Source organism: Vespa mandarinia, chromosome 2 (assembly GCF_050613455.1).
Source record: "Vespa mandarinia isolate Hongniang chromosome 2, ASM5061345v1, whole genome shotgun sequence".
NCBI classification, from domain to species: Eukaryota; Metazoa; Arthropoda; class Insecta; order Hymenoptera; family Vespidae; genus Vespa; species Vespa mandarinia.
The window spans coordinates 13,035,387-13,062,533 of record NC_140811.1 but is presented as its reverse complement, the minus strand read 5'-3'; the positions used below and the strand labels follow the sequence as shown (position 1 = coordinate 13,062,533).

The following is a 27,147-nucleotide window of genomic DNA, read 5'->3' as shown; positions in this document are numbered from 1 at the left end:
TTTCCATCTATGATCGTGATCCTGTTTTATTGTGTATGCAATTAATTTATTATTGTTATTGTTATTCTTGTTATTATTATTATTATTATTATTATTATTATTATTATAATTATTATTATTATTATTATTATTATTATTATTATTATTATTATTATTATCATTATCATCATCATAGCAGACATCACCATTTCTATAAAAAGAAATTATACCGACCAATATAGGATATCCAGAGACATATAAAAACATTATTTCATCGCTCCCTTGGCAAACAATAATGAAATTATACGATATATCTGGATGGAGCATTTCTTTCTGAGCTGTTTGCTTCCTCCTCGCATAAGAACGGTTGAGAAAAAACAGCTTTTTTCGTATAAATGAAGCGGAAAACAAGAAGTATATTTCGTTTGTCGTATCCTATTATAAGTAAAAATATTAAAGAAAAAGGAAAAAAAAACAAATAAAAATATAAAACAACAACAAAAAATGACCATATTTTCTAATTATCGCACGATATAACTTCCACGTTTACAAAGTATAATAAAAATTATTGCACGTAAGAATAATTTAACAAGGGGTTTATTTCAAGGATCACAGTCTTTCAACGACGCTCTCTGTTTTGTAAGTTATAAAGACTCTTCTTTTTAAAAAAGCCGTATATAAAGAATAGATTGAGTTGAAGATAGGATAGGCAAAATAATTCCTGTTTTCTTAAATACGAATTTTCTTTGAATATGAATACCGCGATATTTATAACCAAGATGTTGACCGATATCTTTTCTTTTTTGTTCCCAGTTCTTATCTCTCCTTTATCGGCATATTTTTTCTCTCTTCCGTGTGAAACACATCTATTCTCTACTTTACGAGGTGAAAATGGTCAGAAAAGCTTGGACTAGGACGTACGCGAAACGGGCCGAAGAGAATAAACCTAAGTTAGTTCGTAAATACGTTAAAAGAGAGAGACGCTTTGCGCTGTATATAGTAAGTATATTGTGAATTCTTTTACAATTTTTTGCAACCACGCGAGGAAATCGATCGGTCGTTTCAGTCGGGCTACTAAACTAGGCTACTTCGTTTCGAAGCGTTCTCTCTCTCTCTCTCTCTTTCTCTTTCTCTCTCTTTCTCTTCCCTCTCTTTTTTTTTTCTTTGTAAATATAACGTAAGTTTCTTTACATACGAGAAAGGATTGAATACGTGATTAGAAGGATACTTGAATATTCCTGATTGATGATAAAACCTTGTACATAGAAAAGATAGAAAAACAAAAAAGGAATTTATGAAATAAAAAAAAAAAAAAAAAAAAAAAACAGGGAATAAAAAATGTTCCAGAAAATCCCTTAAAGTAGAGAAATTTACGAGAAAAAGATGAATAAATGAAAAATGTCAGAGAATTCGACGAGTCAGTAAGAGAGATCGAAATTCAGCAGTGAAAGGAATAAATGAAAGAAAGAGAGAAAGAAGTGAGAATATTCGATGTCTGACTCGTATTTTCGAATGCTGTGTGGTGAGCTCATTCGAAAGGAGTTGATAGAAGAGAGAGGACGATAAGAGAGGTGTCCCATAACTATCCTTTGGTATCGCGTGACCATCTTGCTTCAAATTGCGCTGGCTGCTATCGAACGGAACACGTAGATATAATATATCTTACGTATGCGAATTCCTCAATGTTCACGAGAGACAAGATATTAAGAACGAGCTGCGACGCTGGTATGTATTTGTTCTTGATCGTCGGAGAAATTAATGTGAATAGAGAGAAAGAGAGAGAGAGAGAGAGAGAGAGAGAGAGAGAGAGAGAGAGAGACTTTGCGATTTCATTCTGGATTTCTATCCAAATCAATGTCATAGTACGTACGAAATACGAATCAAATTTCATCTTAAATGAATTATTGATCGATAGAAGCTTCGCTTTCGATGGTTTTGTTTTTGATCGCCTTAGAAGCAGCTTGTATTGTTAGTCCGAACTTAGAAACGCGTCAACATCGTTCAGAGACCTCGTAAAGACTATTCCCTTGGGAAATTCGATGTATCGGTGAACTTCCCACAAACTACGCGTCCGTACTACACACCGCTTTTCTCTACTTTACCCCTTTATCTTGGTCTCTTTCTTTAATATCCTAATGACGACGACGACCTCAGAAGACTTTTACCACCGGTACCACCAACTTTTAATGGCTGTTCAAAATTTTCAAAGTGACCGAACCAATGAAAAAGTTTCATTTTCCTTTTTAATTTTTGATTATATGAGTTTGACTACGTCGACGTCAGATATCCCACATATGCATTTTTATTATTCTCTCTTTCTTTTTTTTTCTTTTTGTATTTTTTTTACTTAAGATTTTCGTTTAATTCGGACCATGCTAAAATAAAAAAATTACCTATCGAAAAAATATAAGATTCGTCATTTATGACTAAATGGATTTATGATCATAACGATAGGAGAGTTCCTTTTATTTTTTTGCCTCGTGAACTTTTATTCTCTATATGTCATAAAGTCCAAATAGGTCCCTTTTCTCTCTCTCTCTCTCTCTCTCTCTCTCTCTCTCTCTCTCTCTCCCTCTTTTCCTCTCTTGAATTGCTTGTCAGGGAACGTTTAATAGCGCAAAAAGATTTAAAGCAATTTCGAAGAAAGAAGTAAGCTTTTTTAACTAAATCATTCGCAATAGGAACAATCGATACATAATTTCAAATTATCAGAAAAATGAGACAACTCTTCGATTCAATTTTTGTGTTGATCACCGATCAATTATGCCAAGAAAAAAGAAAAAGAAATATTGCATATAAAAAGCCTTCAAATAATTTCTACAGAATACATACGTTGTAAATTAAAATTTTTTTTACGGTCAACGAAGTATTACACTATAATAAATTCTCTCGAACATCTTGAAATGTGAAATATTTGTCGAACATTTTAAAAATATCCTCTATCTCATAAAGATATTATTTGCGAACGAATATATTCTCGACAACATAATTTCTATCTTTTAATTTCACTGTTTTAATTACTTATCCATCGATATTAAAATTAAAAATAAAAAAAAAATAAATAAATAAAAAATCTACATATTTAATCAAAATCCTTTATGAATTATATTGATTCAAAGTAAGTACATAATTATAATTGCCGTGAGTAGCTAAGTAATTAATGTATTAAATATAAACAAGTATATTAATTACGATTCGAGTAGTAATGGAATATCTAAGATAGAATATCTGAGGGATTTGATTTATTTGACGAGACTCGATCGTTTTGATATTACATATATAAGATATATATATATATATATCTTAGGATCAATTTGCTATTTAAAATGTTTACACGCGTTTCATAATGCATTTAGAATATTCAAAATGTCGAATTGAACATTACTTTTTCACTCCCAATTACTCTCTTCATCGAAGTAATAAATAAAGACTGACGTTATACCTATTCAAGCGGATCGGCGTTCTCGATCAGACAACAGTGACGAGCCATAAGCGAATGAGCGAAGAGACAAGGAAAGAATAACAAAAATAAGATGCTCGTAAACACACCGTGATTATCTTACATAAACATTTATCACAAAAACAAAATACAAACAAACAGGAGTAATGACGATACCTTTGTATTAAACTTTAACCTTGGACCAAAGTTTACATACAGAGAAAGATAACCGAGTTATCTACCTTTGTAACTATTCACAGAAATTTCGCTAAACTTTCAAAAAGAACTACGCAATATCAAGAAAGCAATATTGTTTTAAAAGATTTACGTCGTTTGTTTGATAATTTGTCTAAGACCACATCGATACTCTTTCTCTACCTATCGTTCATTCTTTTATCCTTTTTTGTCTATATATATATATATATATATATATATATATATATATCTCCTTTCATCCATAAATCTTCTTCTCCCGCATACCCTTTCTATCCTACATCGTTTATTCGTCCAAGAGGAGACCTATGTGAAGGGTCAGCTCTTAGTCACGTTTCAAAGGGCAACGATTAGTTCGCACCGCCTCTGGATCAACGTTCCCTTACCAAGATGAATATTTCAGTGGAAACGTCTCCGACATAGACCACCGACTGTGTCTATCATGGCTTTTAATATAAGGATATGAGTACATGCTCGGCACTCTTCGAATGATTCCGTTAGATTGGCTTCCGTGTCTATCATATCCTCTCTCTCCTCTCTCTCTCTCTCTCTCTCTCTCTCTCTTTCTCTCTCTTCCTTCCTCTCTCATTCTCTCTAATTCATTTTTTATAGCGCATTTAACGCCTTTTATGATGCTATTACACGTCGACAATGGCCCTTTGTAGCCCCGTGAATGTTATTTTAACACTTCTCCACTGTAAAACGATAGAAAAGACGTTTACAAATTTCTATGGAAATCTTTGATAAAAATTACATCGATATCCGTAACAAGTAATTGCAACATTTTCTCTTTAATTTTATCTTTTTACAAGTATATATAAGAAATAATGATGTTAATCGAAAGGTATGGAGATAATTAAAAAATGACAAGAAATTTAATTTAATTAAGAAAGTTTCGACGTATTCTTCTTCACTTGCTTTATAGTATTCAAAATTATAAATTTTATTCGATGTTTATAATGATTTCCCTTAAAAATAGAATTATTAAAATATCTTATTGAATATTGAATATAATCGAAATTATCAAAAAGACGGAGATAGAAATTAAATATTATCATTGGGTGTATATTGTTATATTAATATAAAAATAACATTTTTATAAATTTATAAAGCGCCATTTTTATGTTCGAAATAGATATATTTTACGCATTTATATGTTTCTACATATTTTCTCGCGTATTTCAATAACAGAATAAATATCCCAATATCGACTTTCATCTGAAAGTGAAAACAAAATCTTCCCATGCGTGGGATCTATCGAGATTAAAAATTTAATAAAAGAAAACAAAATGGGAGAATAAATAAAATGAAATCGATCGTCAAAATACGCGTGGTTAATAAAAATCATTATATCAAATACGATATAGCAATATCGTTTTTCGTAGATATGAATGAGCCGACGTTTTTTATCTTGTAATCTCTCCCGTTTTACACCTTCATTCCATTGTCCATTTACGTAAAAATTAGTTGATTATATTTGAAAAAGAATGCGCAAAACAAATATTTTACATATATATATATATATATATATATATATATATATATATATATCATCTATCAATCACTCTTTATCTTTCTCTGTTTCCCTTTCTCATTGGCTCGTTTTCACCGAAATTTGACGCATAGAAATAAATATAACAAATATGATTACTTCAACAAAAAATTGGACTTCTTCGTGATCATTCGATTTGATATGAGACTATAGACGTGGGAAAAATTACACGTGAACAATTTATATATTCATTCTCAAAAGATAAATATATTATCTGCTCTGGAAAGTATTCGCTCTCATATGTAAATTTAATCTCGATAATTTCTCTTCCTCTTTCTCTCCTTGACATATATATATATATAAAATTAATATAATAAATATATATATATATCTTATCTTTCGCTAAGTTGAATCGAATGAATTTTGTATCCTTCTCTTACATTTTAAAATGAAGCCATTAAAAGAAATCCAAACGAGCGAATTCAATGGCTATCCCACTCCATTTTGTCGCAAATTCTAGTAGAACTCTCGCTCCGTTAACCTCATTTCCTTTTACTGCAAAAGAGAAAAAAAATATAGACGACCCGTGTGTACGTGAGAAAAGAGAAAAAGAGGATAAGATTATAACGAAACGCCTGGCATTAACTTACAAAATTCAGTCTTCGAAAGTTCAAAGAGTTATTCGTAGAAATAACAATGTTTATTTCTTCTATATTTAAAAAGATAAATTGTAGATATTGATAGGAAAAAGTGATTCGACATAAACAAAGATCTATTTAACAAGCTTCTTCATCCGTATTAATCTCATGACGTTTATCGAGAAGATCGATGATTCGTATTATTATTTTATTATTTACAACGTTTAGAATTCACCGTCTAGAAAGAAGCGACTCAAACGATTATCCTGGCATCGTCGAGTATTTTCAAGGACTTCGGTCATAAAAAAAAAAAAAAAAAAGAAAAGCAAGAAAAGAAAAGAGAAACTTTCTAAACGGCAGTTGCTCCAAACCATCAACCTTACGCTTCAACGTAACCACCTTAAGAATTTAACTTGAAAGACCTTCGATACTCGTAACGAAGCGGAAAGGATCAAAGTGGCAAATGGAGCAGAAAATTAATCGCATTTGTGAGCTTTCAATGAATGCCAAGGAAATTCACTTGGTTTGTTCGTGGCCTATACATGACTCGTTTGATGAGTATACTTAAAATGGCCTATAACGGGTGACGACACGAAAGGAAGAAATTTATCGACGGAAGGGTGTGTCTCTTACAAGAGAGAAAAAGAAAGAGAGAGAGAGAGAGAGAGAGAGAAAGAGAATATCCAGGCGCCCATACATACATATACATACATTCACGCATAGATACGATTCACCGTACGCACCCTTTTAACCCATTAAACTGTACATTCGCTGGTAAATGGGTTAAACCCAAGGGTCTTTCTTTCACGTCGAGCGCACACATATCTCCTTGAATTTCAAGCAGATGTGGCGATCCAAAGTTTATCCTTTCTCTTTGTTTCTTTCCGTCTTTCTTCTCTCTCTCTCTCTCTCTCTCTCTCTCTCTCTCTCTCTCTCTTTCTCTATCTATCTATCTTACATTTTTCTATCTTTTTTTCGTTCCTTTATTTATATATACTTCTGTGTAACTAAATGTTTATACAATGATTGCCGAGTTTATTAATCTACTTTCTTTAACGTAATAGGAAAACGTTCTTTATTTTTTTATTTGCAAGTTTTAAAATTCTATCTTCGACAAGAAAAATCTAAAGAAACGTCTTTATTATTAATAAGAAGATCTTGTATTTTTGTCAACGGATAGAGAAAGGTTTCTTTTCTTTTACATTTCATTCTCTTTCTTCATACGTTTCGTTCGTTCATTCTTTCTTTCTTTCTTTCTTTCTTTCTTTCTTTCTTTCTTTCTTTTTTTCTTTCTTTCTTTCTTTCTTACGGTAAAGGAAATAAGAGATGGAATCGTTTTGCCGTTTTGAGATGCAGAGAGAAAAGTTACAAGCGGTGGATGCACTCAACCGATGCAACGTAAGTATGTGTATATGTACATATAGTATATATGTACTTATATACTATATCTCTCCAACAGGCATTCTCCCCGATGGCCGATCGCTTATTGCAAACGTGACTCAGAATCGTAAATGCGTAGAAAAGGCAACCGTTCTCGTATACAACGAGTTGCTTCGAGATATTAAAAAACTATCGTAAAGATGCCGAAGTCCTTTACTCCCCTCTGCCGTAGCTACCGCCTCTGATACATCCAAAGATATCAACTATACTGGTGGTCAGATATTTTATGATACTTTTGCTTGAAATCTATAATGTCGATAAAAAAGTGTTAACCATGAGGGGAACAAGCCGAACCGGTGATATCGAGCTCGCGAAAGCTTCGAATACGATATCTTTTATTTTTTAAATAAACCGGCTCGATTTAAAACCTGAACATGAATCCTATCTATTATAAACAAGAGAACAAATTTACAATAACTGTCAACAAGACGTTCACTCTACGTTTCCTTAAATTTCGAAAAAAAAAAATATAAATAGAAATAAATACAATTTCTTTAAATTTCAATGACTGTTTTAAATAATCGTAACATTTTTATATAATTCAAAAGAAATTTATATGTATATGAATATTGTAGACTATGCTTTTCTAAACGAGAGAATAATCTCGTTGTAAAAATAATTTAATTGTTTGATTTTCTTCGTGTTTATGGAAGAACAATACGAATCATTGATACGGTACAAATTACGATATTTCTCATCGTCAATGAAAAAAAATGAAGGTCTTTAATATTCATCTCGATTTAACTATCGAACGATTTCTTGTTGCATTGAAAAATAGATAGAAAAAAAAGATATTACAACGTTAAACATATAACATTTTCTATGGCAAAGTCTTTCATGTGACAACATGATCATCATCCTTCCTTCCTTCCTTCCTTCCTCACTTTTTTCCTATTCTTCGTTCGAAATACCTTTTTTATCTTCGATGCCTATAACGTAGATATTGCACGATTATTTTGGGACAAGCAGGAGAATCAAGTGGGATTCAAAGTGGTTGGAAAGGAAACGAGGTTTTCGACAAGAGGGTTGCTTTCGGAGTCGCGCATTAATTCGAGGGTAGGTAAGCAACGTTAAACGGAAAAGGGGGGTTGAAGATAAATAGGAGAATAAAACGACACAAATTTGCGTGGGAGATTTCGAAACGATTCTCCTAGATGACCTGGCCCTTCACTCTCTCTCTCTCTCTCTCTCTCTTTCTCCTTCTATCTCTCTTTCTTCCTCTCCCCCTCTCATATTTTGTAATTTCGTTCGAAATTGATTCGATACGACTCGACGCTTGATTTATGAGTAAACGAAATCCCGAATTATACGTTATTGCGTATCAACGACGAACATTTCATATAACGGCTTAGATAGATATATGTAAGTAAGAAATATCCGTCGTAACAAAGAAAAACGTATCTTGATGTTTACGTTAAAAATGTTATGAAGTAATATTTCAACGAAATATTTTTCTTCCGTTTAATCGCATCCTGTTCCTAAAGCAGGAAAGAGAAAAAGAACGAGAGAAAGAGAGAGAGAGAGAGAGAGAGAGAGAAGAGAGAGAGAGAAGAGAAAGAGAGAGAGAGAGAGAAGAATTCCGAGTCTCGAGATGGATCAAAGCACTTCGTTAATCCGCGAAGTAGCACTAAATCCGGGAACGAAAGGAGAATTTACCGTGATAGAACGGCGCGTTTCACGTCGTACAGAAGTTACAAATCAGGTTTCTCCCTTCCCCACTTTTCATCTTTCTCTTCTCTCTCTCTCTCTTTCTCTTTCTCTCTCTCTCTCTCTCTTTATATATATATATATATATATATCTTTATCTGGCTCTCTTTCTCACGGCCCTTTTGGTCCGCCTGCATGCACGTACTAACGTCGATTCAAACTTTGAAGCAGATAAGCACGGAATGAAAAGAGAAAGCAAAACGTAGTAAACAAGAGAGTGAAAAGAAGAAAGATGAGAGAAAGAGAAGGGAAGAAAAGAAAAGAAAAGGAAAGAGCACATTTTCCGGGTGAGATGAATCGCGACTAACTTCCATAGCGAGAAAAATATTCTAGCTATGCGCATGCTATGTCTGCCAGAACATCGACGTCAACACTTATTGGATCTTTTAATGACGATAACTTTTTTAAAGAAGAAGAAGAAGAAGAAAAAAGAGAACGATAAAGAGAAATTTTTATATTTTTATATTTTCCTCAAACTTCGTATTATTAATTCCTTCAACGAATTAACTAATCCTACTTATAAATCTACTTATCATTAAGGGTAACACGTTAAACAAGCTTATTTAAGTATTTCATTCGAATTTGATTTCGATTATATATTCTATACGCGATCTTCCTCGCGTAATCTTAAGAATATTTAGAACGCGAATAGCTGACATTTTTTCAAGTCTCTTAAAAACTTTTTCTAGGGGACGAAGTATTTACGACGAGACATATCAAACTTGACGACAGACTTTCGTGGTTCCACGAAAGAAAACAGAACGAAAGAGAGAGAGTGAGAGAGAGAATTATTTTGCTGGGATCACACTTGTTCCACAACACGATGAACATTTATCTTTCACAGAGGTAGTAAATTTGGAGGGCGGTAGCAACCCCTAACATGGAGAGCAGAACGCGAATCGGATGTGCTTTTCTTGTACTTTCGTTGTGAGAAACGAAAAAGTTTCAGACGATATCATAAAAATTTTAATCCCAATGTGATCGCTATGATATTGTTCATTTTTTCGAATGAACGTGTTTTTAATATATAACGTGTTAATTCTTCCTATAATTTTCTTCAATTAAAATATCTTTTATCAGTGAAATAATATGTCTAATAATAATATGTGAAATAATATATATATATGTTATTTTAATTAACGTAAACACATACATACATATATGTATTATTTTAATTAACGTAAATACATTAGCGCATACGTTAATTAAAAAAGAAAGTTTATAAAAAGCCCCACGTAGCAAACGTTTTTAAAGCTTGAAGTAATAGACGTTAGTCCAGGATAATCCTGGTATTTAGCAAGGTTCTATACCTTTATCTTTTTCTCTTCTTCTCCTAAGCCACTCTAAGTCGAGTATAAGCAAGATGGTGTTTCTTTTCTCGAGCCTCGGAAAGGATAATATCACCGATCGTAAGATTTCTTAGCGGTTGTATTTCGAGGCGATTTTCCATCGATCGATCGTACACTTAATGCAAATGCTATGTTCGATGCAGAAACGGTGTACGTGTGTATTAAGAATGCACGATTGTATACGACTTACGAGCAAGGGTAGTAGGATTGAAGAGTTAAGAGTATATCGTGCGTAGTTCGATCGATGTTTCAGGGACAGAGAGGAAGATAGACAGATAGATAGATAGATAGATAAGAAAGATAGAGAGATAGGGAGGTAGATGAAGAGAGAGAGAGAGAGAGAGAGAGAGAGAGAGAGAGAGAGAGAGAGAGATGAGGAGTTTGCTCGAATGGAGACTAGGCGAGACTGGATCTCGTTCGAACTTTAGTCCCACCTTAATCTAACTTTTCTACGAAGCACTTCTCAATGTTTTAATCGCTTTCATATTAGAAGCCGTCGAGCTGTCACGCGATGTATTTCCAATATCTTGTTGGCAAGAAGACAACGGAACGAGACGACAGAAAAGTTTCTACACTAAGGATAAAAGAAAGACTCGAAAGACGCTGTACATTTCATTTATCCGCTTATTCGATAAGTTTAATACATAGATACATTAATACGTTTGCTAGCTATCGCTTACATTTAATTAACGAAATAACATTGCCGATAATAATTACGGAAATAAGATCGTTTCTTTAAAAAATATATGAGAGTGCACGTGAAACATGCGAACTAGTTCTTCTAGTTAAGTAACGATATGCGGATCGTTATATAAGCACATAAAAACCTTTTGCGATAATCGTTGATAATTATTATAAATATTGTGTATGTCTATGTGCTAATGCAAAAACGTAATAAATTCTATGAATCGTTTTCATGGTAAATTAACATTGATCACATGCGAAGATACGTAAATGTATTTTCAAAGGTATATACTGTGTACCGTTCTCCGGATATTTAGTACGCGTTCGCGAACCGTTGCGGCAACAGCTTCTCGCTCAATGAGCGAATTGGATCATTGAGCTTGACCCGTGAGCCTAGGTAGCCGCTGTTACGGTAAAACATATGCAAAACTGCGGTCAGAAAATTTGGCCTCAACGTCGAAACAATTCAATGAGATTTACCGTGCTTGTTTATATGTCTCTATGCGACGCATGCGTGTCGACATAGAAAAGTTAAAGCTTTTAGTATCGAGAATAGACATGAGTGTATCTTAATGTATAATACATTGTGCGCTGCATTTCGGAGAATGCATTTAAAACACATGCATGCACATACATCGACTATATTTCTACGCGATTTATCTCCTTCTTTAATTTCTTTCTCCCGTGTATTTCATACACACGCGCACACGCTATACACGCGCTCGCGCGCGCGCGCACTCACACAGAACGAGTAGTAATCGTACTTTCGCCGTGACGTTCTATCTCTCGAATCTGGAGCTCGTAATGAAAGCAATATGATATAAAAATAAAAAGATGATGGTGGAACTTCGATCGATCCAATACGCTTGGTAGCTTGCTTTATTTCATAACTTGCGAGACTTGCGTATTTGCGTATTACTACTTTATTAGCTGTGGCTTCGATCTCTCGTATCAAGGTGACTGTAATTAAATACTTACTACTCGGCTGACAGTAGTCAGTCGAGAGTGTATGGATAACGAGCGGTATCCGTTCGGATAAAGAAGTAAGAGAGGTGAGGATGGGGAGAGGAGGAAAGCAAAGAAAAGAGAAAAACGTAACAACGATCGAGTTGCAAACGACTCGCACGCGCCTACGGGTAAGATACTTGTTTTCGAGAACACTTATCGCGAACGATGATACGACGATATCGATTTAAAATACGATTTTACCAAAGAGTACCTAGACATCTACGTATGTTATTGACGATGACGTTAAAACCACAATACGGTTTGACTTCCACGCTATCCCAAATATTGACTTTTTCCAAACTATTTCGCGCTGATCGCAGATTTTTTTCATCTCCTATCGCCCACCCTTTTCCAACGAGAAATACATACATATATGTATATGTATATATATATATATATATATATATACAGGATGTGTAACAATTCGTACGAACGAACGCCACTCGTAGACATGTTTCAAATTCATGAAATTACTTTTGTATTTTCATGGATCCCTTCTTTTTTTTTTTTTTCTTTTTTCTTTCTTTTTTCTTCTATTTTCGACAAGTTGATTATCGACCAAACGAATAACGAGAAAACTCATTCGAGTCTGCTGATGTATTGAAGAAAAGAAACAAATTCTCGCGTTCGTAGCTCGGCTTTAGTTCATCATTACGATGATTCATTTTGATCGTCAATGTTAGAAGTACCCACATGGCGCGGCGCCGACAAATGTAACGACGACGAAGAAAATGATGACGAAGAACCGACTAAGAAAACAAGCGCCTCGCATGGCCTCATTCCGTATTGTACAAACAGAAAGCAGAGAGAGACTATACATTTGTGAGTGCGTACGATGATTATGTTCGGCGGCAAGGTCGTTCCTATAAGAGTTGTATATGTATAATACGCGATTAAAGCAAAACATTTGCAATGAAGTCCACGGATTCATTCTCCTCTCATTCTTCACAAAAGAAAGGATCAAAGTCTAACTCATGTCGTTTTATCACTTTCTCTCTTTCTCTCTTTCTCTCTTTTTCTTTCTCTCTCTCTCTCTCTCTCTCTCTCTCTCTCTCTCTCTCTCTCTAATATCTCGATGAAGTAAATATAATTATATAATTACGTGTTAAGACATAAGTTTTAAGAAAATGTAAGAAATTCGATAACGGTCAGCCATCGTTTCGGATTGCTAGGGATTTAACGATTTCCGATAAAGTGAAAGCCAATTAATTTTCGTTAGTTACGAGAAAAATCTTTTAACCAGAACGAGCTTCGAATTCTCTCTCTCTCTCTCTTTCTCTCTCTCTCTGTCTTTTGTTTCTTTGTTTTTTAAACCACAAAGTTTAGATTTTCAATTTCGTCGAAGATAAATCGTACTAACGATCTCGATCACGTCTCGGCGTAGACGTAAACTGTCGACAGTGGTATCTCGGTGCTTAGTTTGATCAATAAAAAGTTCGTAATCAAAACGAAATGACAGAGCGAATTTTAAAAGCAACGGGAAAGTATTAATCGCGAGAAGGACTTGTGATAAAATGAGTCGATAACACTATGACTCACTATATAACGCTCTCGCTAATCAGTACAAATATAAACGTATATATGTTGGCACACGTATTAATATACGTACAATCACCTGCTTTGTTTCGTCTACAAACTTTGCGGATCAACGAGTTATAATTGTTTAAAATTATCGTGTTAGCAATGATCGTTCGAGGTATTCAACGTTCGAATTCTCCAATGAGATACTCTAGAAGATAAGGCAAGGGTCGAAGGAATTTCCGGAATATCCATGGCACACTACCGAACTCTCTATCTCTCTCTATCTATCTCTCTCTCTCTCTCTCTCTATGTGTGTCTCGAAACTTGTCTACGATCTCAGTGGACGTAAATTCCAGGACCACTTGTGCGGGAAAACTGGTTTCGATCCCCGCCCATCCCATTCTAATTTTTTAATAGGATGATATTATCGAACGAAAAAAGAATATATAGAAAATGGATGGCGAAGCTTGTAAAGAATTATATGGGAAAGCTTTTCTTAGAGGGTGATGACTGTATTCTTTTAAACATGTTTGATATATTTCGAGAAATCGTACGATAGCCGACTTAACTACGAAGTTGCTATTCGTCAATGATGTCATAAAGATAATCTTATTTTTTTTTAATGAGAATAGTATCAGTTTTTTTTCTTTCTTTTGTTTTTTGCTTTTATTTTAAACCGAGATACTTTACTATGATCAATATTCGGTTACATAGATAGATATATTTTGATATCTGTTATTGATTCCTAGATTCAAGCGAAATAATTTAGAAAATATTAGATAGAGTAATATAATCGATTACTGACGATGAACAGTGCGATGATAATTTTATTTATTTGTATTCGTTGAACGGTATGGTAAAAAAAAAGAAATAAATATTTTCATTAAGTATTAAAAATAACTATTAATTTATTTTCAGTTTCTTGAATTTTTATCCTGGCATAGTTTCGAAATGGCTCGTGGATGAGATTAAATCCATCAACGTTTACCGAGGCTGTCCTGCGGCCGCTAGAAGCTCTTGTTATCCATCCTGAAACTGCAGGTCAATATTTCATAGTACTTTTTCCTCTCCTGTACTAATAGCGAAACGTTACATCGATAACGTACGGTTTTAAAGGGTGCAACGTTCTGCAAGCGAAAAAATAGCTTTACAACTGATATGTAAAATTCGATTACGGGATATGGCTTTTTACAGGATATTCACTGGCTCGCGAACAAATGAATTACATGCCCAGCTTCGTTTTGCGTTTAATAAAAGAATCAACGACGGGGAAGAGAAAAAATTAAAAATTATATAAAATTTCACCTCTTGAGGAATATGCATATTAATTTTCATATTTTCAATATACAATTGTGATAATTCAAACGAATAACTATAATTAAATAACGTTGAATCGAAATGAGACAAAGAAGTTTCTACATTTAACGCAACTGTTTTTACATGTTTTTGTACGTACTAAATTTATCTTATTTCGTTTAATATGTATGTATCGAATAATCGCGATAATTTTGAAAAAACGAATCTTCCTTTTTTTCATCGTAACTCTCTCGCATCAATCGCATTATCTTTCTCAAGCTCGTGGAAATCTGTGGAAAGTTGGCACGAGCCATAGGGAGAAGCTTCAAAAAGTAATCGTTATGCGTAGCACGATAATCGACCATAAGTCGATTATATTACGTACGCACGATGAGCGTTATAAATCGTGTCGATGTGGTATAATGTCCGCAACGTGACGATATTATAAATTCATCGTCTTCTCAACCACCCGACATATTCCTTATATATATATATATATATATATATATATATATATATATATATATATATTTACATATATATATATACTGCTTATTTTTCTTTTTCTGTAAAAAATTAAACGATCAAGATAGGAGTATTTAAAAATGTCTGAATAAGTATGCTAACTAGTTAACATTCATTTTTTCTCATTTTATTCTTCGTTACTTGTTCCCTCATATTTTTATATTTTGTCGAAGGTACGAAGGTAATATAAATGAAAAATGGGAAACGAAAAGATCAACCACATATATGTATATACATACATATATATATATCAATCATGTTTCCGTTTCCTTTTTCTTTTCTTTTTCATGTTAAAGATTTTAAGTTGGTTAATTTCCGTTCTCGATGCAACGAGAAATCGTATCATTATTTCATTTTCTTTTCATTTCCTTTATTCGAAGAAATCGGTTGTTGAACTTTCCAACGTTAAATCGCTCATAAGCCTGAAAGATTATTCGCATCATTATTTCCTTTCTCTTTTTCTATGTAAAAATTAAAATACTAGATGAAGCAAGAAGAGAAATTATCGATTTTACATACTTCTTGTTTTCTTTTTAATTTTTAGATTTGAGATTTTTCGAAACATCAAAATTCACTTCAGTGATTTTAAACATCGAAATATTTAAATCGATCAAATTTATTACGAAAACAGAAGACAAAAATAATGTTATTCGTTAGGAAACACAAATTTTTTAACTGAAGATGAAGGAAACGTAAAAATAGTGAATTTATGAAAGGAAATCGAGAACGACGATGAAGGTAGAAACTTTCAAAAGCGACAGTCTAAAAACTTTAGTCAAAACTAATTCCTTGAAAGCTCGCGTAGAGGATTCGCGAGGAAATTCGAATGGTTACTTTTCACAATTTTTTTTTTTTATTATAAACAAAAAAATGAAAGAGAGAGAGGGAGGAAAAGAGAGGGAGGGAGAGGGAAAGGGAGAGAGATAAGAGAGAGAGAGAGAGAGAGAGAGAGAGAGAGAGAGAGAGAGAGAGAGAAAGAGGGAGCAATTAGAAAATATGGGAATTCAATCTATTCATAATAATATAGTAATATTCGTCATGAATATTTTATATATATTCTACTCAATATTGCTTATTATTACTTATTAATGCAACCATATAACAAACGTACAAACTCTTATGTTCATATTTTATAGTTTTCGCATTTTACACTTAGCCTTTGCCATTTCTATGTTCAAATATGGCAATTTGCAATTTACACCATACCACGTTTTCGTCGTTATCGATTAATGGACTTTCGAGTATACACCCCCTAGAAACTTCAACAAACACTTAGCCTTAATTTATATACGATACGTAGGATAGGTACGGAAGTAAGTTAGTGAGAAAGAGAGAGAGAGAGAGAGAGAGAGAGAGAGAGAGAGAGAGAGAGAGAGATGAGAGAGCGAGAGAAAAAGAGAGGGATAGTTGTACGAATATCAAACTTAACCATCTTAGTTTTTGTTATCGACGACTTCAAGATTACGAAAATTGATGGAAAAAGTGGAGGAACTTTTTCACTGATCTCCTATTTGAAAGTAATTTTCTCGTGTAACATTTAAAATTCTTTGCCAAGACCCGTCAGGATATCTCATAAGAAGTCTCCGCAGTCTTGGTAAGCCAGCCGATATAAATTCAAAGTAACTCTCTCGGAATACCCTTTTCGCCGCACGTACTACCGCCTCGAGAGACAGCGTATTAGGTGGCCGTACTACATAATGCGATAGTTTCGTTCGTCTATTACAGTGACGCGTGATGAGATGCGTGATCTTCTCGCCCGCACGTTTCATCGTCTCTTTATTATTCCTATCGTTCGATGGATTTAGCCCCTCCTCTATCCTTCTAATCCCGCAAGAGATCTCCTCGTTATACATTTACTATTCACTAAGACTTTCACCGAGTTCAGTTTCGATTTTATCCCGATAAAATTAGACGTAACTCTTGAAGTTACGCTTTAAGGATCGGTATTCCCTTTTACGGAAAGAATTCGCGCTATTTGCTTAAGGATCTTGCGAATTTTGAGATACTTGGAAATCCTCGTGATCTCGAAAGCCAAAGGAAAATCCCAAATGCGATCGTCGTTGTTTACACATCGAAAATGAGGTTCTACATACGACTTGAGAAACGTGAAAATAACAAGTGAAAGAGTCAAATAGTAAAAGAAAAAAAAATACAAAAAAAAAAGAATTGAGAAAAATAAATTGAAGCGAAAAAAAAACAAAAAAGAAGATTGGAAGAATGCTAAACGAATTTTCGATATGTTACACACATTATGGCGCATTCGATAGAAAGGATTTCGGATACGCGAACCCGTTAAAATATGTGCGTTCACGAATGATAGACATACAATCGTAATATCGATGTATAATCGCATTATTTGAGATTGCAATATATATGCGCCGGCACGATTAACGCTTGCGTATGGTCTTTCGTTGCTTTATAACTATAAATGCATTGTAAACGAACCACAACCGGTGGATTGTAACTCCGAAAATCGTACGATTTCACCTATCCTTTCCATTTTAACAATACCCAATTAAAATTCGTCACTTTCAGGAATTAACGAAAAATCGATGATCAATCGATGCGATCGTGATTTTTGAATAATTCCAATTTATTCGTAACTAAAACGTATATAATATACAATTGTGTGTTTAAATACTTCTTTGCTTCGTTCATCCTCTTGAATTAAATTTTTTCAAGATCTACACATTATTTCGTATGGTAAATGAAAGAACAAACGTAAATAAATTTGATATTTTCCCAAGAAATAGATACATATCTAAATGTATATCTGTATGCATATCTATATCCGTGCATATACTATATATACAGATAAATATGTATATAAATACATACAGACACATACACACTTATAAAACGTTGATACATATGAAAAGCTGAGATGTTGTTACAGGATTTTTTTTTCATAAGACATGAAATATCTATCCATCCGAGCAAGTATGTATCCATCCATCCATTTATCCATCCACCCATCCTTCCTTCCTTCCTTCCTTCCTTCCTTCCTTCCTTCCTTCCTTTACATCCTCCTATCCTTACGATACGAGATTGCACGAGGGAAATAGTGTCGGTGCAATATGGGATACAGAATATTTCTATTCGTACATACGATTACAACATTCAACGTTACATTATTTTTAAAGACTAGACGAAAGAAAAATAAGAGAAAAAAGAGAAGAAGTGAAGAAGGGTGAAAAAAAAAGAGAACAAGAAGAAGAAGAAGAAGAGAAGTGAAGAAGAATGAAAAAGAAAGAGAAGAAAAAGAAGAAGAAAGAAAAGAGAAGAAGTGAAGAAGGATGAAAAAGAAAAAAAAGAGAAGAAGTGAAGAAGGATGAAAAAGAAAAAGAAGAGAAAGAAGCTTATCGAGAAGACGGTTTAGTTATCCGACTTATGTATGTACTGGTAAATACAAAACGTCGTATTCGATTCCCTTCGAAGATAAGAAGGTAACGTGCGCGCGGGCGCACATGGCTTACAAGTCGGGAGTTGGACGAATAAGAGAAGAACGAGAGAAAAGGAAACGACTTACTTCTTTTCAAGGGGAAGGGAGAAAGAAGCGCGTTCTCTTTCAACTTCGTGACACGAACCATTACCTCGCACACGTCGACGTAGTCAGGGTAGGTAGATGGAAAGAGAGGGAAAGAGGGCGAAAGAGAAAGAGACGGAGAAGAAAGGAGAGAGGGAAGGAGGGTGGGAGAGAGAGAGAGAGAGAGAGAGAGAGAGAGAGAGAGAGAGAGACAGACAGACAGACAGAGACAGAGAATATACATGAAGTGGTGGCTGCGAGCCGCTGCTTTTCACGACACGCACGAACGTCCGGACTCCGAATGGATTTTAAAAGGCAGTGAGTCAGACGATTCTTCTCGGAAAGTTGATACTATTCCAGCGTGAATGGAAAGAAAACGTCGACGTAATTATGCGTCAGTGATTCCTCTTCTTCTACGAAGGGCTCTCTCTCTCTCTCTCTCTTCCGCTCCTTCTCTCTCTTCCGCTCTCTCTCTCTCTCTCTCTCTTCCGCTCCTTCTCTCTCTTCCGCTCTCTCTCTCTCTCTCTCTCTTCCGCTCTCTCTTTCTTTCTCACTTTTGCTTCTACCTTATCTAAGGTGGCATAGTCTTAAAATAATTTTCGATCGAAACACAACGTTTAGCTAAAATAAGTAGAATTCTACTTGAACGAGAACTCTTCTTACTTTATCAAAAGAAATAGATTCATAAGTCTTGAAATTATTCAATTTTCACTTACACAGAGCTCTCTACTAAGAGATCAATTCAAGTTTATATTCGATTTCGAGATGGAAAGGAGAAAAAGAGAGAGAGAGAGAGAGAGCACGTCGTTTGAAAATGAAGTTAATGTACGAATGAATGTATCGAGAAAAGTATTAGTCATGGAGCTATAAATATGTGAAAAATGTTTGCCTTAATTAATTCATGGTGTATTACGTTACTCATATATGTATATACAGATTCATGCATTATGAAATCATCATCACGCTTAAAATATACTTTTCTAAATTATCCGATCGGAGTAGTGAATTCCTATAAATACAAACGCCTTATACAAATACATTTAATGAATCAACAAATCGTTAAATACATCGTTGAACACATCGAAACAAATTAATCATGTATCCGTGGTAAAGGATCATCCTCTCTTTCAATCTTATTATCAGGGAAAATAAAAAATAGTTATATTTATCCGATCATAAATAGATAATATTTTTTATTCGAGAGAACAGAGTATCTTTCGTAACAACAGCAAGGTAGATACAGAGTATTACAAGGTAGACACACAAAATATCTTGAAGTCTTCTCCCGTGACACATATTCGGTTTCTCGAGCCGCGTAACTACGTTCTATGCATAGCTTTTGGCGACAGATTTATAGAGATTTTGTGTCCTGTAAAAAAATCCACCTCCTTTTCCTCTTTCATCTCTCCTTTCTCTTTCTCTTCAACGCGAAGCTTCTTTCTTCTTTTTTCAGGATAGAAGTCTCCAAGGACGCGTTAAAACCCAACGTTGACGTACGGGCGAACAAGAACGCGTACGCGGCTTGTGGACGATCTGCATAAAAAGGTTCGTCGTCTCGTAAAATTTCAAAGCGTCAACGAAAAGGAGGAAAGATCACTTTGGTAAATTTGACATATAATATTTTTTCGACGTATGAGATAATGACTCGCGAAGGCAAAAATATAATCATACCTTTTTTTTTCTCGTCATTGTCATATATTTATTTTTCTTTTTATTTTTCTTATCTACACCATAGACGAACGACGAAAAATCGACTGTTTTCTTTCCTAAAACGTTCGAACCGAAGACATAACAAAATAAAGGAATCCACGTGCATAGGTAAATCTTACCGAAGCCTTTATCCTGGCATATCAGCGTCTTCTCTCTCTCTCTCTCTCTCTCTCTCTCTCTCTCTCTTTCTCTTTCTCTTTCTCTCACACACACATTTTCGTTGGATGCATTCGCCGAGACGACTTGACATTTTTCCAAGGGTCACGTTCGAAACTGATTTATGTCGACGGGATAACGACGGTGGAATATGTGAAAAGTCGTAAAAGAAATTCGATCTGCCAAAAGAGAAAGAAGAGGGAAAGGGTGGAGAGGAGCTCAGAGAAAAGGAGAGATCGGTGTCGCCGTTAAGCGTTATCGTTCGATAGCACTAAAGTGACAAATCTTCGTGAAAAATCGGTGAACCGGCCAATTATGGGCGCATTCAACTGGATGCTTCTTTCTGGCCATAGTTCCGAAACTTTATTATCCTTACTACGAGCTCCGATACTTTTTTTTTTTCAATGCGGTAAGAATCAACGAGCGAAGAAAAAATATTAGCATGACCCAGGCTAGCTTTTATCGTAGCTTTTAGTTGAATCGTTTTTACGTTAAAAGGAAAAAAACTAAATCTATATATATATAAATAAAAAATAAATATATACGTATATATAGATTAATCGATTTGACCTAGTTATTTTAATGAAAATTAAAAGCAGTGAGATTAAATTCTTTTAATAATTTTCATCAGCTCGTCCATGGCTCAATGACGAGACACTCGACGTGTGTATATATATATATATATATATATATATATATATATATATATACATACACACACACACACACATTCGTAGGTCGCCTTTCGGAGCACGGACCTGGATCCGGTTCTCCTCTTCTCGTGTCGAAGGAGAGAAAGACGGATAGTACTTTGTGCAGGGAAGAGCGAGGGGATATGAGTACAGCCGACTCGATCGCGATCTTAAGGATCGTTGACCGTGACGATTCCCTACTCGCTTATACTCCTTCGATTATTCCTCGCACATTTCTTCGTCGATTTATACGTGCATGTATCTCCTTTAACGTGAACTGCATCGAATTGTTAAGTAGACCACAAGATCTTCGAAGGTGTTGCATATCATTATAGAATAAATTCAAGGCGTATCAGTAATCCGACCATGATAACGCATTTCTATGCATTTCTATGCATTTATGGATTTTCATAATAAAATTTGAAATATCGTATACGTTCGATATACGATTTGAAACGTAGATAAGTTATTGAAATAATTAGAAAATTTCGTTCCTTTTATACATAGACGAAGATTGTATTATATAATTTTTTCTTTTTTAACCTTCGTCTCGGAGATAATGTCTATGTACCTAAATTTAAGAGCAAAGTAATGCCAACAAAATTTACATTCTATCTTATGTTACGGAGAAACAAACAAAAGGATTTCCTCTTTCTTTCTCTTTCTCTCTCTCTCTCTCTCTCTCTCTCTCTCTCTTTCTCTTACCCCTTCTGTCTCTTTTTCTCTTTATCTTTCCGGCATTTTTCATAACAGAAATCTTAAATACACAATTATTCGTACTCCATTTCAACAACGTATAGATAAAATGCGGTTACGTAAATAACAAGAGTAAATCGATTCTCGAATAGAGGGATATAAAGAAAAAAAAAAAATGTATTTGTTTTTCGTTAATACCACCGAAAGTAACTCCCTCTTGAACTCGCCCTACGATGAGCATTTCTTTTTCTCCTCTAACCTCGACCTACGACCACAAGGAAATCCTTCCTTTGCTCAACGTAACTTTCAACAAACGAAACGCGCAAAAAACTAATCACGTAGCGATCAATGGGATCGAATAGTAATCGACTTTAAAGACGAAAAAAGGCACAAAACGAACACAGGAACGTGAACGAGTACCAAACGAAAACTTCGGAAATCAAACACCGTGCTTTCTGTTTGAAAAGAAAAAAAAATTAAATAAAAAAGAAAGAAAAAGAAAAAAAAAAGAAATAAAAAGAAGAAGAAAAGAAAAACAATGAAAATACTCTAAATAAAATCCAAGTTGATGATCGAGTTCGATACGTAGTAAAAACGTTTACTGAAATGTACTAAACAATATGAATAGGTCATGCTAGACGATAAACGACGCTAACGATAACAACGTTTTCAGGTGGGGGGGGGTGGAAAGAGAAAAAGAGAACAAAACGAATTTTCCAATGGTCATCGACAAGACGAAATTTTTGCGGATACGTTAGTATCATTCGTGGTCATCATGGTTACTTAATGGTCATTTCAAGAAAGAAAAAAAGAAAAAACAAAAAAATAAAAAGATAAAAAAGAACATATACGTAATTTTTCAATATAAATAAATATAAATAAACATTTCCGATTTTTTTCAAAGTACATACGCGCACGATCCTTCACGTATAAAATCTCCAGCTCACATAATTCATTGCATTCAATCGTCGCGAGTTTTTCAGATTATCGTACGAAATTAAATGCATTAGGATCTATAAAAATGGAAAAGAAATAGAAAGGGCAGACAATAGAAGAGTAAAGGATTAGTTCTTCGGTGGAACCTTCCTTCCTTCCTTCCTTCACCATGCTGCACGAGATTCCATTCCAAAGTAGTCCCGTTCACACGCTGCAAAGGTAGGATCGAGTCGGGTTACGACCTCGTGTGACACGGACACGGACACGGCCACGGCAAGACAAGGTAGGCCAGCTTTTCAAAGTTGACTCCTTGTTCGCGTGCCCCAAGGAAACCTCAACGATGTCTTCTTGCCGACGAAGGTAAGGAGAAGATATGATGAAGAAGGGAGTAGGATAGAAAGAGTGAGCAAAGGAATGAAAGAGAGAGAGTGAGAGAGAGAGAGAGAGAGAGAGAGAGAGAGAGAGAGAGAGAGAGAAAGAGAAAGAAGAAGAAGAAAGAAAAAAAAGAGAAGAAGAGAATCATACGGTTAGAGTTCCATACAAGGTGACTTCTCTCGGCTTCTTCTTTCTTCTTTCTCCTTTCTATCCTTCATTTATCAGTCTTCTTCTCTCGTCTAACTCTTTATTTAGTATCGTTAAATATCGTTTCAACGAAATCAAGGTCTCCACTTTTGCGAGATCGTTAAAATCACTGGAAAATATCATGGTGGAACACTCACCTTGAAAGAATATAAAGAATCCCGGAGAAAAAGTTTGGTATCCTTTGACCTCTTCTCTCTCTCTCTCTCTCTCTCTCTCTTTCTTTCTTTCTTTCTTTCTTCCTTCCCTTCGTTCTCTCCCTCTTTCTTTATATATCTCCCTTTTCCTCTCTATCTTTCTCTCCCTCTCTCTGTCTCTCTCTCTCTTTCTCACTCTTTTTCTTCCTTTTTTCTTCTTTCTTCCTTGTTCACAAGGAACAACGCTCCACGCGCACCAGCTGCGAGACACCAAAAAGCACGACCGTTGAAAAACTCTTAGGAAAACTCGTCTAAAACTTGGCACTCTATCTATCCATCTATCTCTTTCTTACTTCGTTTCTTCTGTCAAAAAAACTTGCTTCGGGCTTATCTGACACACCGTATCGTACTATCCACCTCGTGCTCCAAAGCGCATCGCCTTGAGCTAAGATCGTTCTAATGGTGGAAAAGAAGGGGAGGAAGAAAAGAAGAAGAAGGAGAAGGAGAAGGAGGAGAAAGAGGAATAAGAAGAAGAAGAAGAAGAAAAGATTAGAAGGAACGCTCGAAATCACGTGGTCTCGCGTCGCGTGAAACACAAAAGCGACCGTTCGAAGAAGTGACGCTAAACTTTTGAAAGGAAGAGAGAAGGGCTATGGGGGATGGAGGGAAAAGGGGATTAGAAGAAAATGAAAAGATTTGCCAAGGGAAGTAAGATTATTTTTCCTACCTCTCCTTTATTTTTTTTTCCCCTTCTCTTTTCTCTCTTTCTATTCCTTGGAAATATGATAATTTGTGCGTAGTCACATGGCGCGCGCACTACGTTAATGAAAAAAAAAAAAATAAATAAAAAGGAGAAAACTGCACTCTTTCTTCGTAAACTTGTGGAAAAAAAAACTTGGAATAAATTTAATGTAAAACTTTTTCGGAATTGGATAAACTATAAGCGTAGCAGAACTCGATGGACAACGCGCGAAGAAAACGCGTGCGGAGATAAAGGACGCGTAAACGCGCGGAAATTAAGCGACGCGCACGCGACCCACGCGCGATCGAGACTCGGAAAGACTGAAAGCGGAGCGTCGATCGAGCCTCACGCTCGCGACCGGTGCGCTCCTCTCGGTAGACCGGTGTACTAATTCTGAGCCTTCCAAGGAGTTTCTTTCTCTCTCTCTCTCTCTCTCTGTCTCTCTCTCTCTCTTTCTCTCTCTCTCTCTCTCTCTCTTTCTCTCTCTCTTTCAGTCGGCTGGCTCTGTTATACGAACGTTGTATGGAAGTATGTGCGTGCGCGTTGCTTCGACTGGTGGTACATTCATTTTCTTTCCTTTTCTTTACGATCTTTCCTTCCCACTTTTCTCTTAAGATCTTAATTTTTCGAATTTGACGTTCACCAAAAAGAAGGAAAAGGAAGAAACTTTACTGTAGAGAACGTCCAAGAAGATTAACGAGAAAGATGATGAATTCTGTTACGCGTTTGATTGGTTCTCTACAAATAATTAGTTCGTTAATATGGTATTTCAAGATATTTTCATTGAACCTTTTTCGAAGAGAATCGATCAATAGTTCGGAATGTAAACGCGTTGAATCCGATAATTACGTTGTCCATTAAGTGGTAATTTTAATTGAAGTTTTAAAATGAAAGAACATATTATCAACATCGAGATATACATATGTATATAAATAAAATACAATTTTCTTTTTTTTTTTTTTTCTTAAAGAGATTATCTAAGTATTGAACAGATAATACAACCTTCGAATTTTAAACTGATAGTAGACCCTTTCAGGGCTTTTCAATAGTTCCATGCTCCATTTTGACATATATAAAAAATCTCGAACAATCATAACGAAAGTACTTGCGTCCTTGGCCACTTGGTGACAACAATCAAAGACTTTTTGATGGTCGCCGTTTATTTGAAAAAGTAGAAAGCGAATGCTGGCACGAAGGACAGAAGGTTACGAAGTAACGAAACGACTTCTATAGATCTTTTCTACGGTTGTAAGTATTATATAAGATAAGAATGTGTTTTTCTTTCAATACTCGTAGCTATATACATTATATATGAGTTTATGTTTGTGTGTGAGAGGAGAAAGAGAGAGAGAGAGAAAGAGAGAGAGAAAGAGAAATAACCGGTCTATACTATGAACGTGAACGGATGTTACAAAAGCATTTTTCTCTCTCAAAAAAAGAAAAAAAAAAGCAAAATGAACAAAATCGAGAGGGGAAATTTAACAATAGTTTCGTTTCTCGACGAAGGCTCACATCGTGTAATGAGAAAAGAAATCTGCATGCAATTTACAGAGGAGATAATTACATAGGTACACGGCAACAGCTGGTCACGATGCAGTACCTTCTACATAGTTAAAAAGATCGATAATGAATATTTCTATGCTTGTGGAGCTTTTAGGTAATTCTATATATTTTCGATATAAAATTGATAGTGATATATTATCAGATACGTTCACGACTAACATGTTCTAATTATTATATATTAACAAGAAACATTATAGTATGTGATTTGTTAGGATTTTATATCAACACTTTTTATATCGTAAATAAATTCAGTTGGTAATAAGTATCTATAAGTACCTATCTATTATCAATATCTACGTCATTTGTAATGTAGATTTATCGTCGAAACGTTTCATTTGAAACATTTAGATACATGTTACCCGAAAATCTTTGTTTTTTTGATATACAAACTCGACCGAGTTTGTAGACGATTTACGTCGGGCTTAGTGAAAGTAAACGTGAAAAACGAAACTAATCACGGAAGGCTCGATAATTTATTCCAACGTAAAGGATCAAAATTGCATGGATCCGAGAATCAAAGGAAACAAAGACCACCTTAAAACGTTTCTCCGATTCTTTTTCTATTTCTTTTCTGTCTTCTCTCTTCGTTATTATCCCTTTGACAAAAAGAATTATAAAACGATTTATAATGATCGCGCTTTGAACAGAATTATTATTTTGTTGACGTTAAATTCTATTAGATATTTTTCTTAGTAACAAATTTAACTTTTAAGAACAATAACATCATCACTACCAACAACAAGACATATTATTACGAATTACATATTTTTAAGATAAATTTTACTATCCTATTACGTTAACAATCATTTCGTCGGATTGAATTATCATATTACTTATAGTACACTTGTATGTGTACATATACATATATCATGTTTTTTTTTTTTTTAATTTCATTGATTCAGAGACTGGTATGTATCGGAAACGTGACACGATAAACAAAGGACACAAAAAGCCATGCATCGGGAGAGGGTGGGATAAGTAATTAAAACTCTAAAGTTCACGTACCGGCGTCTGCTCTTTGGTAGACAGATGTTGAAAATCGAGGGTCGAATTAATTGAACGTACCTATTGCCTGCGTACTCTCTCTCTCTCTCTCTTTCTCTCTCTCTCTCTCTCTCT

The 27,147-nt window shown here is 34.7% G+C and overlaps 1 protein-coding gene and 1 long non-coding RNA gene across 18 annotated transcripts in view; one reads left to right on the top strand and one right to left on the bottom strand.

Annotated features, from left to right (window-relative positions):
* Nucleotides 1-24,805, bottom strand: part of kek5 (leucine-rich repeat, immunoglobulin-like domain-containing kekkon 5 protein) — a 237,071-nt gene extending 212,266 nt beyond the window's left edge. For 6 of the 16 annotated variants that reach the window (XM_085664797.1, XM_035868889.2, XM_085664804.1 and 3 more), the window contains exon 1: nt 23,727-24,805. The gene's annotated coding sequence lies outside the window, so the exon portion shown is untranslated. Of the gene's footprint in view, nt 1-10,218; nt 10,419-23,532 lie in introns of those variants that run through there. The other 10 variants (XM_085664800.1, XM_085664799.1, XM_085664806.1 and 7 more) reach the window with 5 other exon arrangements.
* LOC146873219 (uncharacterized) lies at nt 11,275-21,194 on the top strand. Of its 2 annotated transcripts, XR_014983830.1 has the most exons (4): nt 11,275-12,077; nt 14,389-14,511; nt 20,271-20,418; nt 20,553-21,194. It is a non-coding gene; the product is annotated as an uncharacterized LOC146873219 (long non-coding RNA). The 2 variants fall into 2 exon arrangements; XR_014983829.1 differs by having other exon boundaries at nt 20,271-21,194.
* Nucleotides 24,806-27,147: the final 2,342 nt, after the last annotated feature.